A 15,608-nucleotide genomic window follows, 5' to 3' on the forward strand; every position below is an offset into this window, starting at 1 on the left:
TGAGGGGCCCAACAGCCTGTGAACGATTGCCCACCGTGTTGCGATGGTGGAAAACCCCTGCCGGGTTCCACGCTAGAACTGCAAATCAAAGGGGGCAGGCAGTCTGCTCCCAGCTGGTTCCTCAAGGTCACCGAAGGCCACTGGGAGGTCTGGGTCCCCCCAAAAGGCCTACAATGCTCATGTTGGACACCTTTCTGGCTGGGGAGCATGGTGGGAACAGGTTGGATCTTGGTATGGGAACATAATTAGCATGAAGGACACCACTGGAAACATGGGAGGGGCACACTGAGTACCACTGGGAAAGGAGTAATGGGAAGTGATGTCTCGCACATCCGTATTCATCCCTCACACCATCTAACGAAGTCATTTGTTACAAAGCCGTAAAGGCTCTTCTTCTGCGAACACGGGGTTCTTAGATACATAACTCTGCGTTTCCCACTTGGCCTTGGCTTGGTGATCGCTGGAGAGGGAGATTCTCAGGACCCAGGGCCTGTAGGTAGAGGGATACTAGGCTGAAGCAGCCCAATTTGACGCTCATGTGAGGCCATCTTGCTGGGCTTGGCTTTCCAGTCCCTGATCACTTCTTTTTAATTGGTAGCTAAACCCACTCTCAAGGAGCTCTGGTAGCGTAGTGGTTACGGATCAGGCTGCTAACCACAAGGTCAGCAGTTTGAAACTACCAGCTGCTCCGCAGGAGAAAGACAAGGCTTTCTACTCCCGTAAAGATTTACAGCCTCGAAAACCCTGTACAGGGTCGTTATGGGTCGGAACCAACTCGATGGCACTTAACAACAACAAACCCACTCTCGACTTCAAACCACAAGGTCAGTTGTTCAAGCCCACAAGCTGCTCCGTGGGGAAAAGATGAGACTTTCTGTTCCCACAAAGATTTTTTTAAAGCCTGGGAAACCCTAAGAGGGTCACTATGATTTAGTGTCAACTCGATGGCACTTAACAACAACAACCTCCATCCACTCCAAGGACTATTACAGGAATGAAGAAAAACAGCCATAGATTTCTTGTGAAAACCACCACTGGAAAAACGAATAGTGATTGTTAGAGACAACATGTCCAGAAGGTCAGCACAACTAGAGATAAACAGAACAACAAGGAAGTTTCTGAAACTCCTTGTACTCCTACCCTATGTTCAACATGCTTGGTAAAGTGTATGGCCAATGAAAAGAGGAAGACTTCCGACAAGATGGACTGATAACAGTGGCAGCAGCAATGGGCTCAAATATAACAATTGTAAGGATGGCACGGGAGTCTTTTGTTTTGTTGTGCATAGGGTGACTATGAGTCAGAATCAACTTAATCTCACCTAACAATAACAACAACAACATTAGTTCCTTATGTCTGTCTATATCTTTCTAGATTACTTATTTGTGTTTTCTGAAGGTTTGTCCTCTAGTAGATTCCTTAGGAAGCACTTGTTGTTGTTGTTGTTGTTGCTGTTAAGTGCTGTAGCGACCCCTGTATAGGGTTTCTGAGGAGCAGCTGGTGAGCTTGAACCGCCAACCATGCAATTTAAACAGCTTTGCAGTCTGGCGCATTAACCCACAGTGCCACACCAGGACTCCTAGGAAGCACTTATGGAAACAATATTCCCTGAGCTACTGATGCTGATTACATTTTGTTTTGTTTTGCGTTTTGTAGTTTTATTAACAAAACAAAAACTGAACCCATACAAAAAAAAAAAAAGCTATTCCATCCAGTGGGTGGTGTGCTGGGCGTGTGGCCTGCAAGGCAGCCTGGTGCTGGAGGAAGGGGATGGGGATGGCCTCCATGCTATCCTTCGGGTGGATGAGTACCACAGACGTACCCATGCACACCACCAGGCCCAGCTGCCTTGTGTCCTTCGTGAGCTTGTACTGGTCATTGGGGTCTCTCAGGTATTCGATGGTGCCATCCAGCACAAGGCTGAGGAGGGGGTTGAATCCTTTCACAATTCCACGGGTTTCACGGCCTCCCTGAAACTTCACCCTGATCGTCTTGTCTCTGTACTTGGACAAGTCCTAGAAGCTCTCCTTTTTCTTCTCTTTGTCTGGTGTCTTGCCTATGCCTGCTGATTATGTTTTGAAGGTATACTTGGAGATTTTTGTTGGGTAAAAAATACTTGCCTTTTTCTCCATACACACACACACACACAAAGGTCATTAACAAGACAGGAAAGAAAGAAAAGACCAATGTGGTTGTCTGAATAGACTCCCAAAATTGCTCTTGAATGTAGAATAGCTAATGTGAATGAAAGAAATGATTAAGTTAAAAAGATGAATTAAAAATATCAAAAGGCAGCTCAAGAAGATGAAGTATTACAATGAAATGTTCAAATACCTGGAGTTAGAAAATCAAAAGGGAAAAACATGTTTAGTATTTCTCAAGCTGAAAGCACTGAAGCCTTGAGTTGGAAGGATTCTATGGGCAAAATATTGAGTGATGCAGGAATCATCACAAGAAAATGGAAAGAATCTACATTCACTGTACCAACAAGTATTGGTCAACGTTCAAACATTTCAGGAGGTAACATTTGATCAAGAACCAGTGTATTGAAGGAAGAAGTACAAGATTAATTAAAGTTATTAGTCAGAAACAAGACTCCAGGACTTGACAGAATACCAATTGAAACGTTTCAACAAACTGTTGCAATACTGGAAATACTCACTAGTCTATGCTAAGAAATATGGAAGGCAGCTACCTGGCCAACAGATTGGAAGAGATTCATATTTATGCCTCTTCCAAAGAGAAGTGTTCTACAAAATGCAGAAATTACTGAACAATATCACTAATATGGCACTGTGGGTTAATGCGCTGGACAGCAAGGCCTGTTTGAACAACAAGGTTGGCGGTTCAAGTTCACCAGCCGTTCCTTAAAAACCCTATACAGGGTCACTGCGAGTTGGAACCAACTTGACGGCACTTAACAACAACAGTTGAAAAATGGTTGTAGTAGTACATTGACAGTGAGATGCCAGAAACACAAGGCAGATTCAGAACAGAACGTGGAATGAGGGCTATTATGACTGACGTCAGATGGATCTTGGTTGAAAGCAGGAAATACCAGAAAGATGTTTATGTGTGTTTCATTGACTATACAAAGGCATTCGACTGTGTGGATCATAACAAACTATGAATAACATTGGGAAGAATAAGAATTCCAGAACACTTGATTGTGGTCATGCAGAACCTATATGTAGACCAAAAGGCAAGTTGTTTGAGCAGAACAAAGGATACTGTGTGGTTTAAAATCAGAAAAGGTGTGTGTCAGGATTGTATCCTTTCACCATACTTATTCAATCTGTATGCTAGTAAATAATTCAAGAAACTGAATGATATGAAGAAGAATGTAGCATCAGGGTTGGAGAAAGTTTCATTAACTGTAATCTGCAGATGACATAACCTTACTTGCTGAAAGTGAAAGGGACTTGAAGCACTTTCTCATGACAATCAAAGAATTCAGCCTTCAGTATAGATTACAACTCAATGTAAAGAAAACAAAAATTCTCACAACTGGTCCAGTAAATAACATCATGATAAATAGAAAAAAGTTTCAAAGTGTCTAAGGATTTCATTTTACTTGGATCCACAATCAGTGCTCATGGAAGCAGCAGTCAAAAAAAACACAAGTATTGCACTGAGCAAATCTGTTGTATAAAACTTCTCTAAAGTTTAAAGAGCAAAGATTCCACTTTGTTATGCCTGTCTCAAGCCATAGTATTTTGAGTCAACTTACAAGTATGTGAGAGGTGGACACTGAATAAGGCTGAGTGAATAAGAATTGATGCATTTGAATTGTAATGTTGGTGAAGACTATAAAAAGTACCATGCACTGTCAGAAGAACAAAAACTGTTTAGGAAGAGGTACAGGTAGAAAGACCCTTAGAGGCAAGGATGGAGAGACTTTGTCTCGTGTACTTTGGACATGTTATCAGGAGGATGGTCCCTAGAGAAGGGCATCATGCTTGGCCAAGCAGGAAAGCGGAAAACCATTAACGAGATAGATTAACACAGTAGTTGTAACAATGGACACAAACCTAACAATGATTCTGAGGAGGGCACCAAATCTGGCAGTGTTTTGTTTTGGTCTGCTGTGCATAGGGTCCACTAGGATTCGAAGCCATCTCGATGGCACCTAACAACACCAAAAATAAGTACACATTGTGTTCTTTTAAAATGTACTTTCAAATATAGATATTTTCAAGTTTTAAATATGTTTTTTTAGCCATTTGTCATAGTAATTAGAAGATATATTAAAGAGGGAAGTCAAGGAAGTAAGTCAGCAGGGCCCGAGCCTTGGTTTCACAGGTTCAAAAATTAGATTTTATGAGTGAAGTTAGAGAAAAGGCTGGAAGAGTGCCTCATATTAAGATGAAAGTCATGTACGAAACAGAATTTCACTTAATTAACTTATTGTGAAAACCACAGATGCCAAGTTTCATTTCCTTGGCATGAATGTATGCCTGAGGAAGCCAATGTGGTTTGACTGGGGACTATGGGACTGAACCAATTTGGTGGAGCTTAGAAGCTGGTGCTAGCCAGAATCTATTGGCAGCTACTATCTAGGACATCTCCTCCACTGACAGTGGACAGGGTTAGAGACAGACAAGTGACTGTTAGGATAGTCTTTCTATTGATCTCAAGAATGTCAAGCCTCCCCCACTGCCAAACCTCATTTCTTTCTACATTCTTTGTTTAGTGAGGTCGCACTCCATCTGATTAGTTTCCTGCTCTCTTCAGCTACAGTCTAATCCTAGAGATCCATCTAAATCCCTGAATTATTAGTCCTCTATTGACTTCATTCCAACCACTCCTTTAAATGAAGCAATCTGGGGGAACCAAACACTTTCTCTGGCCTCTGTCCACCCAAAAGATTTAAGGACAGTATAGAACCACTGCTGGCTGAGATTAAGACTTACTCCATTTTTTACCGCCCGCAATGGTGTGCAATGTTATTGAAGCCACAGGTCATTATATTACTTTTTCAAATACAGAAAAGTAATTTTTTTAAATAGTCAAAATATTGTTGTTGTTAGGTACCATCGAGTTGGTACCAACTTATAGCGACCTTATGCACAGCAGAATGAAACATTTCCCGATCCTGGGCCAGCCTCACTACTGTTGCCACGCTTGAGTCCATCTATACTGATACTTGGCCAATCCATCTTGTTGGAGGTCTTCCTCTCTTTCTCTGACCCTCCCTCCACCTTACCAAACGTGATATCCTTCTCCAGCAACTGGTCCCTCCTGACAATATGTCCGAAGTATGACAGATGAAGTTTAGTATCAAACAAGTAAAATACCGAAGAATAAATTTAACACAAGAACTATAAAACTTATACTTTAAAAACTACAGAACATAATTGGAAGAAATTAAAGTAGATCTAAATACCTGGTGTGGCGCTGCAGGGTAATGCACAAAGTCTGTTTGAACTGCAAGGTCAGTGGTTCAAACTCACTAACTGCTCCTCAGAAACACTATACAGGGTTGCTATGAGTTGGAACCAACTTAATGACACTTAACAACAACAATAAATAAGTGAAAAAAAAAAAATCCTATGTTCATAGATCAGAAGATTTGACATTGTAAAAGATGGTAATATTTCCCAACCTGATTTACAGATTCAATGCAATCTTTATAAGATTTCCATCTGACTTCTTTGTTTTGCTGTTGTGAAGTGCCGTCGAGTCAATTCTGACCCATAGCGACCCTGTATAGGGTTTCTGAGGAGCAGCTGGTGAGCTTGAACCACCGATTTTGGAGTTCAAACAGTCTTGCTGTCTGGCACATTACCCGACAGTGCCACACCAGGACTCCATAAATTGATGCTAAAATTCATATAAAATTGCAAGGGACCATGACTAGCCAAAACAATCCTAAAACAGAAGAATAAATTAGGATTAACTTCCCAGTTTCCAAACTTACTATAGAGCAGCAGTAATCAAGACAGTGTGATACTGATAGACTATGTTGTTGTTGTTGTTAAGTGCCTTGGAGTCGGTTATGACTCATAGCGATCCTGAACAGGGTTTCCGAGGCTGTAAATCTTTACGGGAACAGAAAACTTCATCTTTCTCCCTTGGAGCAGCTGGTAGGTTTGAACTGCTGACCCTGAGGTTAGCAGCCCAATTCATAACCACTACACTTCTAGAGCTCCTTATTGATAGACTATAGATCTATGGAATAGAATTTAGAGTTCAAAATAAACTCAGACATTTACGGCTGGTTTTTTGCAAAAATACCAAGACTTACTCAATGGGAAGAGAAATTTTGGTGCTGGGAGAGCTGGATTTTCTTATGCAAAGGAATGAAAATGGACTCTATCCTTATACCATATAAAAAAATGATCTCAAAATAGATCAAAGACCAACATGTAAGACCTAAAACTATAAAACTCTTCAAAGAAATAATATATGGGTAAAGCTTCATAATTTAAAATTTTTCAAAGAGTTCTTAGTTATGAAACCAAAGGCATAAACAACAAGTAAAAATAAACTGGATTTAGTCAAAATTTGAAATGTTAATGATTTAAAGGACACTAACGTAGTGGTTACGAGTCTGGCTGCAAACCGCAAGGTCAGCAGTGTGAAACTACCAGCTGTTCTGCAGGAGAAAGAAGAGGCTTTCTGCTCCCATAAAGATTTACAGCCTCGGAAACCTGTACAGGGTTGCTATGAGTTGGAACTGACTCCACGGCACATAACAACAACAGTCTAGAAAGTGCAAAAACAGAAAGGGAGAAAATATTTGCAGATCATCTGAAATCTGTATTTAGAACTTAGAGAATTTTTATAACTCAATAATAAAAAGACAGATAACTCAATTTACAAAAGGACAAAAGTTTGAATACAAAGATTTTCAAAGAAAATATACAAATGGTAAATAAACACATCAAAAGTTGTTCAGCATCATTAGTCTCTAAGTAAATGTAAATCACTGTCCCTTTGTACCTACAAGAATGGTTCGAACCAACATATCAGATAATAAATAACAAGTGTGAACAAAGACATGGAAAACTCCGAACCCTAATGCCCTGGTAGTGCTGGTGATTATGTAAAAGGGGACAGTCACTTTGGAAAATACTCTGGCAACTCCTTGAATAACTATAGAGTTACAATCTGATGTAGTAATTCTACTCCTAATATGTAATGAAGAAAAATGAAATGTCCACACATGTACATAGTATTTATAGCAGAATTATTCATTCTAGTAGAAAAAAATATTTATAGCAGAATTATCTCTTCTAGTTAAAAAGTAGAAACAACAAAGATGTTCATCAACAAATGAGTGGATAAACAAAATGTGGCATATGTATAAAATTGACTATTATTCTTGTCATAAAAATTACTGGAGAAGCAGAGGCCTAGGTGGAATCATTAGAAGGAAAAAAGATTCTCGTTATATAAATTTGTTAGTGAATACACATCTGCTTGAAAGCTTGCAGGTCACTAAAGACCTGACTGGCTACCACCAAAAATCAGGGTTTTCAACCCTGGTACAATTAATATTTTGAGCTGGATAATTCTTTATGGCACTTAACAACAACAACAATTCTTTACTGAAGGGATCCTTAGTGGTACAGTAGTTAGGCACTCAACTGATAACCAAAAGTTCAGCAGTTTGAACCCACCAGCAACTCCACAGGAGAAAGATGTAGTAGTACTTCAGTTCCATAAAGATTATTACCTTGGAAGATATACTATCTCCTATAGAGTTTCTAGGAGCTCTGGTAGCGTAGTGGTTACAAATCAGGCTGCAAACCGAAAGGTTAGCAGTTCGAAACTACCAGCTGTTCCACGGAAGAAAGATGAGGCTTTCTGCTCCCGTAAAGATTTACAGCCTCGGAAACCCTGTACAGGGTTGCTATGAGTCAGAACCAACTCCACGGCACATAACAACAACAACATAGAGTTGCTAGGAGTCCTGGTGTGGCGCTGTGGGCTAAAGCATCAGACTGCGAAGTTATTTGAACTGCAAGGTCAGTAGCTCAAGGTCACCAGCTGCTCCTTGGAAACCCTATACAGGGTTGTTATGGGTAGGAATCAACTTGACAGCACTTGATGACAACAACAGCAAAACCACAACAAAAGATTCCTGTTCCTACTCATAGCAACCCTGTGGTGTTGCTGTTGTTGTTGTTGTCAAGTTGATTCTGACTCATAGCAACCCTGTATAGGTTTTCCAAGGAGCAGCTGGTGGTTCTGAATCTTCGACCTTGTTACTCAAATCAACTTAACCTATAGCACCTCAAGTAGGAATTGTCCTATGCATTGTAGGATGTTTAGCAGTATTCCTGGCCTCCACCCACTATATACTAATAGCATCACAAACACCCTCCTCAGATATGACAAACAAAAATGTCTACATTGTTCTTGGGGGGTGTGGGGTGGGGAGGAAGGGGAGGAATATTTCACAAATAATTGCTCGTTCTTTTAGATTCTTGTTATGAATTTCCTAAGGCTGCTGTAACAAATTACCACAAACTGGCTTAAAACAACAGAAATTTATTATCTGACAGTTCTGGAGGCTATATGTATCAAATCAAGGTATCGGAAGGGCCATGTTCTCCGAAGATTCTAGGAGAAAATTCTGTTCCATGCCTGTCTCTTAGCTTTAGGTATTGACAGCAATCTTTGGCATTCTTTGGCTTGCAGACACATCACTGCAATCGCTGCACCTGTCATTACGAGGCACTCTCCCCGTGTCTCTTCTTCTCTTCTTATCAGGACACCAGTGATGTTGGAGTAAGGGTCTGACCTGCTCTAGTATGACCGCATCTTAATTATATCAGTGAAGACCTTATTTCCAAAGAAGGTCACATTCTGAGATTCTGGGAAGGACATGAATTTTTGGAGGACAGTGCATGAGTAAATAATCTGAGAAGTTGGGTTATATGAAGAAAAATGTGGCATCAGCACTGGAGGAAAGACAAATGTAACAATTCATGGACAATACAGCCAATTTAAAATACACATAATAAATATATTTAACAAGATAAGGGAGATAACTAGAAATATGAAGCAAAGGCAATCAACTCTAAACATAATTGTTCTTTGTCTAATATAGCAATTAAATTAGGAGCTCAATAGATTTATCAGCAATATCAATTTAGCTGAAGAACAAATGACATGAAAAATAGATGAAACTTTACCAGAAGCATTTAAGAATAAACAAAAAGATGATAGAAGAAGCAAAAATTTAAGAGACATGGAGACTTGAAGTGGATGCATAATAGGAATTACAGAAAGAGAAAAAAAGAAACATTATTAGAAAATACTTGAAGGAAGAATGATAGAGAATTTTCCAGAATTAAGAAAGATGTAAGACTTCTGATTTAAATAACTCATGAGGTACTAACAAGGGACTAAAAAAAAAAAAAAAAGACAAAAATACTCCCATAGCCATCTGAATGAAATTTGGCATCAAAGCCAGAGAAAATTCTAAAGATTTCCAGAGAGAAAAACTATATCATCTTCAAAGCAATGAAAATCTATATGACAGCAGACTTCTTAATAGCCATGCTGAAATCCAGAAGACAATGGAGTAGTAATATGTTAAGTGTTGAGGAAAAACTGGTTAGAACTTAAAATTTATATCAGCATTATCATGATTTTATTTTCCTTTGTGTTACTTTCCATTTTGTCTTTATTCCTGATTTGGTTTAATTTCTTTCCTTCCATGTTTTCCCTAAACTCTTCCAGTTCATCCTCATCTCTACTTGTCATCTCATAATCTTTTCCCTAAGCTCTTGCTTCTCTACTTGATGCTCTTGATATAAATAAATAGTGGTATCACTCAGCTTAAAAAGTAATGGTTAAATATTTTATAACAACTATTCTCTACTCTTTGGCAATATTTTTTTCTGATACTTTTTTTTAATACATTATTTTATTTTCATCTCCCCTTTCTTTCCTTTTTTCCTTCTCCTCAAAATATTTTACTATAAATTCTATGTTGTCACCCCTTCGTGACTGGAGCTGAACTCACCCCTGTGATTCAATTTTCATCCAAGCAATAGATAGGTCTGTTGGGGGAACAACACTAGTGAGGTACGTATGTATGCACACCATAGAATGGTCAATCATTTGTGATTAAAAGGTCAGCATTTATGCAAGGACAAAGTTCAGAAGGGATGAGAAAGAAGGAGGAATGGAAACAAAAAACGCAGAGAGGAAGTGGGATAAGTGATGTTATACTGATAGAGTTTCATTCATTGAGATGAAACAAAGTGTGTATGATATATTGGATGTAAAACTGATGGTTTGCTCTGTAAAACTTCATCCAAATAACAACAAAAAGCATTTTGTTTTATTTGTCTTTTTGAAACTTTTTATTGTGAATTGAGAGAAGGTTTACAGAGAGCATTATTATTACATTCAAGAAATAATACACTTTGTTTCATCTCAATCATTGCAATCCCCTCTATGTAAGAACAGCTATCCTGCTTCCTCCCTGTGGTTCCTATTGCAGTCCACCCACCTTCCTATCCCTTCTCAACTTTGTCCTTAAGAAAACGTTACCCTTTTGATTTTTAATGATTGATGATTCCATGGTGGGCATATTTTACTAGCCTTGTTGTCTTCCCTACATACCTATCTACTGCTTGGCTGAAAATTGGGCCACGCGGGTGAGTTCCATTCCAGACTTGAAGGGTGGTCAAGGGCCATAATTTTGGGTTCCTCCAGTCTTTTTTCTGATCAGTTAGTAAGTCCAGTCTTTAATAAAGTTTATTTTTAAAAATACAAATTAACAAAAAAAATTCCTATGCTGGTCTTGACTTTTTTTTTTTTTTTTTAAACTAAGTTTTGTTTATTTCTTTTCTGAAAAGAGAATGCAAATATTATGAGGAATACAGTGTAGTGGTTATGAATCGGACTGTGAATCGCAAGGTCAGCCGTTCGAAACTACCAGTTATTCCGCGGGAGAAAGATGAGGCTTTCTGCTCCCGTAAAGATTTACAGCCTTGGAAACCCTGTACAGGGTCACTATGAGTCGGAACCGACTCCATGGCACATAACAACAACAACAACAACCCGGAAACCCAACTAATTGCATTTCCATTGCCTCATGGTGACCTATAGGACAGAGTAGAATTCCTCCAGAGGGTTTCCAAGGCTGTAATCTTTACGGAAGCAGACACCCAAACATCTTTCTCCCAAACCTTTTTTTTGTTTGTTTAAATCAGGTAAGGTTTTGCTGGATAAGCTATATGCAGAAGGCTTGTAAGAAGAGTTGGGGTTTTCTTCAATATTCAGAGTTTTGTGAATTCATTTGTTTAGTGTTTACATGGAATAGAAGGCCGTATTCTATTTCTCACAATAAAGTCTGTGGGGTCCTCTTTCCAATGTTGCAAACTAGAGATTTAAGACTAGACTTTTCTGCTAGCTGGGGCTCTTAGCATCCCTGCTCTGTTTTCTCTTATATGCACTCTCACTACTTTTGGCAGTTCTTTCAGTGACTTTGTGGTTTGGTTTAAGACCTGTCTTTTGATTCCCACTCCTTTCCTTACCTCCTGGTATGGTGCTGTAGGATCAGCACTCAACTGCTAACCACAAGATTGGTCATTCAAACCCACCAGCCACTTGTTGGAAACCCTATACAGGGTTGCTGTGAGTCAGAACTGACTAAGGGAGCTTCTTGTTTTTGATTTCTACAAGAGAAGGGGTAAATGGTAACTTCACACTATCATTCTAACACTGCAATCCAACCTAAGCCGTGATTTAAATGTGAGGGTGAAATAAAAAATATTCAAGGCCTCAGATACTCTGAAAAAAAACATCAACCAGTAGAAACATAAAGAGCACCCGAGATGAGTACTAAAGGGAAAAAGAAAGAGCAGCTATCCGGAGTTAGAATTCTATACGACACCAACACAGTGAGAGTGTGCCTCACTCCTCTGGTGTTAGGAGTCTTTTCCTTGGAAAATTTAGGTCTTAGAGCTGGAGGGAGTCTTTAGGCTCAGATCTCCTCATTTTTTAGGTGCTGGGGTTCTAGATGCCTGGAAGATATGTTGTCTTATTTGTCTTTGAATGCCTACTATGCAGCACACGGTAAAGAATTAATAAAGAATCAATGGTCACATAGCACATGAAGATATTTACTAGGTCACCTGATTTAATTCAGCGCTCTTGCTCTTCTCAGGCCACATTATGTTCAAATGAACTTTTCTAAACATAAAATATTGCCTGTTTAAGAGTCCTAGATTCATCAATATCATGACCTTTCCTCAAACGTCCTTCTCTTTGGCCCAAGATACAAAAACTGTAATTTAAATAATCATGCTTTTTCTGGGTAAATTGAAAGCCTTGAGAGAAGTTGCTTTATGTGTTGTTGTTGTTAAGTGCTGTCGAGTGGGTTCCGACTCATAGCGACCCTGCGTAGGGTTTCCAAAAAGCTGCTGGTGGGTTTGAACCACTGACCTTGTGACTAGCTGTCCACTGTTTATCCTCATGCCATTATTTTAAAAATCTGGTAGGACAGATTTTTACTTAGTCTAGTAGGGGTAAGGAGTCCTGGTGTGGCACTGCAGGATGAGCACTGGGCTGCTAACCACAAGCTCAGCAGTTCAAACCCACCAACCATTCCTCAGAAACTCTATACATGGTCACTGTGAGTTGGCACCTAACAAAGCCAACATCAAAATAGGGAGAAGGGAGAAGGAAGGGGTGGTGATAGTGGTCTGAGTGAGTCTTTGGTGGGTGAAATGACAATTAGCTTTGTGGTGGGGGGAAGGGTGTTGTTGTTAAGTGCTGTCATGTTGGATCTGACTCATATTGAAACTGTAAAGGGTTTCTGAGGAGTGGCTGGTGTGTTTGAACCGCCATCTTTGAGATTAGCAGTCAAGTGCTTAGAATGCAGTTTTCTGCTCTAAATAGTGAAGACCTACTTATTCAAAGGTCAGCATTTCAAACCCACCAGCTGCTCCTTGGAAACCCTATGCAGGGTCACTATGAGTCAGAACTGACTCGATGGCACTTAACCACAGCAACAACTTATTCAAATATTTATTGACTTGCTCTAGTTTCTGTCCCATCTCCACCAATTCATCTCCCTATCATAAAACAGTAAGTCTGATAGTATTGACTGACCTGAAAAAAGAAAAAAAGGTAAGAAAAAAAGATTCATTTTCTCCATTAAGGCACTGGGTTTGAAATGTCTTTTTTATTCTTTTCTTTTCGCCAAACCGAAAACAAACTAGTACCCTCCCAGAGTGTCTGTTTTGCTTGTTTTGGAGCTGCTGCCTTTAAAAATATGTGATTCAAGTCTACTACCCCAGCTCTGGGCCCAGAGCTCACAGCCAAATGCAGAAGAATCTGGAAAGAATGGTGGGGTGAAAATATGTAGCTTGGCTTTGTGTTCCCTACTGAGCAGCTGACCACATTCCTTGCTATAGGTCTGAACAAATGTGCTAAGTTTGTAGCTCCAAAGGGGATGATATTTTTCTCTTGGATGGTATGGGGGACCTGTATGTGTCTCTGAGATCTCCATGGAGAAATGAGTCCTCTTACCCCATGTGCCAACCCGAAGATAGTGCAGCACCCCCAGAAAAGTGGAGCTCACAAATAATGTCACTATTGGTGGGAGAAAAGCCCACACATATAATATTCTCCTTCCATTTTACAAATAATTATAAATAATGAATTTTGATGGAATTGGTCAAGTGACAGGTGGGAAAATATTATGCCACATGCTAAAACAGGGATTTAAAAAACAACAACAACAAAAGAAACAGCAACAAAGCTTTTCTTATACATAATATAAAAGATAAACAAGAGTTGTGGAAGAAAATGAACAAGGGGAGAAGGTGTACAGCAGGGGGCAGCCTGTCACAAAGTCTCTGATGGCTGGGTCTCCTCTTCCGTCTGGGATTATGAGGGTGATGAACAGCACATGAAAGATCCTTCCCAAGTCAATGGCAGACTGTGTTTCCTCAGAACATCTCTTTGTAGACAGAATATGCTGGTTAGTAGGGATAGCCGATTTCCTCTGGCAGATTCTCCTTGGTCCTTATGAGGAAGTCTCAGGGTTCCTAGGGAGGAGAGAAGCCTTTAAGTTTTGAGTATGATCATCAGAGGACATAGACTTGGGTTCAAATTCACAGGCCTGCCAAACCTGTTCAAAAGGAGAGATGCTGTGCTTGCTTGCAGGGACCATCCTTTATTATTATTAAAGCTTTTATTGTGAATTGAGTGATAATTTACAGGGCAGATTATCAGCATTACATTCAACCATTCATTGCAATGATTACAGTCCCCTCCATGTACCACCAATGAACAGTATTTGCCTCTGTTTCCGTCCTCCACTTTTTTATGATGTACACAAAGCACCTAGAAAATACGTACTGGTTTAAATGACTAAAAGGCACATTTTGCAAGCCAGCCTCCTGCACTCCGATTTACAACCTTTCTCATTCCAATGGTCTAGAGTCCTCAGCTGCTCTTGTTGTTGTTGTTAGGTACCCTGGAGTCAGTTCTGACTCATAGCGACCCTGCACAGGGTTTCTGAGGCTGTAAATCTTTACGGGAGCAGAACGCCTCATCTTTCTCCAGCGGAACCACTGGTAGTTTTGAACTGCTGACCCTGAAGGTGGCAGCCTAACTCGTAACCACTATGCTACCAGAGCAGCTGTTCTCTCTATAAAACCAGGATTTTTAAGAACAATGTGTACCTTTCATAAAGCCTAGTATAGCACACACACACATACACACTACATGTATATGCAATTAGAAATCAGTATCATCTGTTTATTGTTTATAGATCACAAAGTTCTTTCATACTTCCCCATCTGACCCTCAGAGAAGGAATTCTCTATTATTATCAATCTAGTAGAGATGGAATGCCACCAAGCTGGATTTAGGTGAACCATTTGGGACCATATTTGAGTCAGAATCAACTTGATAGCAGTGAGTTTGGGTTTATTTAGACTACTAGTTACGCAGCCCACGTAGTGTAGTTAAGCATTTGGCTGCTAACTGATAAGTTGGTGGGTTCGAGCCACCCAGTGACTCTGCAGGAAAAAGACCTATTGAACTGCTTCTATAAAGATCACAGCCAAGAAACTCTCATCACATAAGCCTGCTGAGTTGGAATCAAATTGATGGGAATGACCAACCCTGGTGTGGCGCCATAGAATAAACACTCGACCTCAAGGTTGGTTTGAAACACAAGGTCGATGGTTCAAACTCACTAGTCACTCTTTGGAAACCCTACACAGGGTCACTGTAAGTCGGAACCAACTCGACAGCACTTAACAACAACAAGCCTACCAATTAAAACTGAAGGCAATTCTGTCATTCTGTCTTCTTAGACTATTTTTCCTCATAGCATTGTTCACTATTTGTTCTTGTGTTTATTGTGTTTCTGAATATAAGCTCTGTGAGGATGGGGAATGTTTCTTCTTTACTGCATTCTTAGAGTCTAGATTACAGGGGTGGGGAATCTTTTTTCTGCCAAAATTGATAACATAATTTGCAGGCCATACAAAATTATCAACTTAAAAATTGGCCTGCCGGTGTGGCACTGAAGGATAAGCACAGGACCAAAAGGTCAGTTTAAACCTCAAGTTCAGCAGTTCAAACTCACCAATTGCTCCTTGGAAACCCTACACACAAGG

The 15,608-nt window shown here is 39.9% G+C and overlaps 1 pseudogene; it reads right to left on the reverse strand.

Moving 5' to 3' along the window:
• Positions 1 to 363: 363 nt before the first annotated feature.
• On the reverse strand, positions 364 to 9,720 carry LOC102832275 (annotated as a pseudogene).
• Between the last annotated feature and the right edge of the window lie 5,888 nt (positions 9,721 to 15,608).

Source organism: Chrysochloris asiatica, unplaced genomic scaffold (genome assembly GCF_000296735.1).
Source record: "Chrysochloris asiatica unplaced genomic scaffold, ChrAsi1.0 scaffold00130, whole genome shotgun sequence".
Classification (NCBI taxonomy): domain Eukaryota; kingdom Metazoa; phylum Chordata; class Mammalia; order Afrosoricida; family Chrysochloridae; genus Chrysochloris; species Chrysochloris asiatica.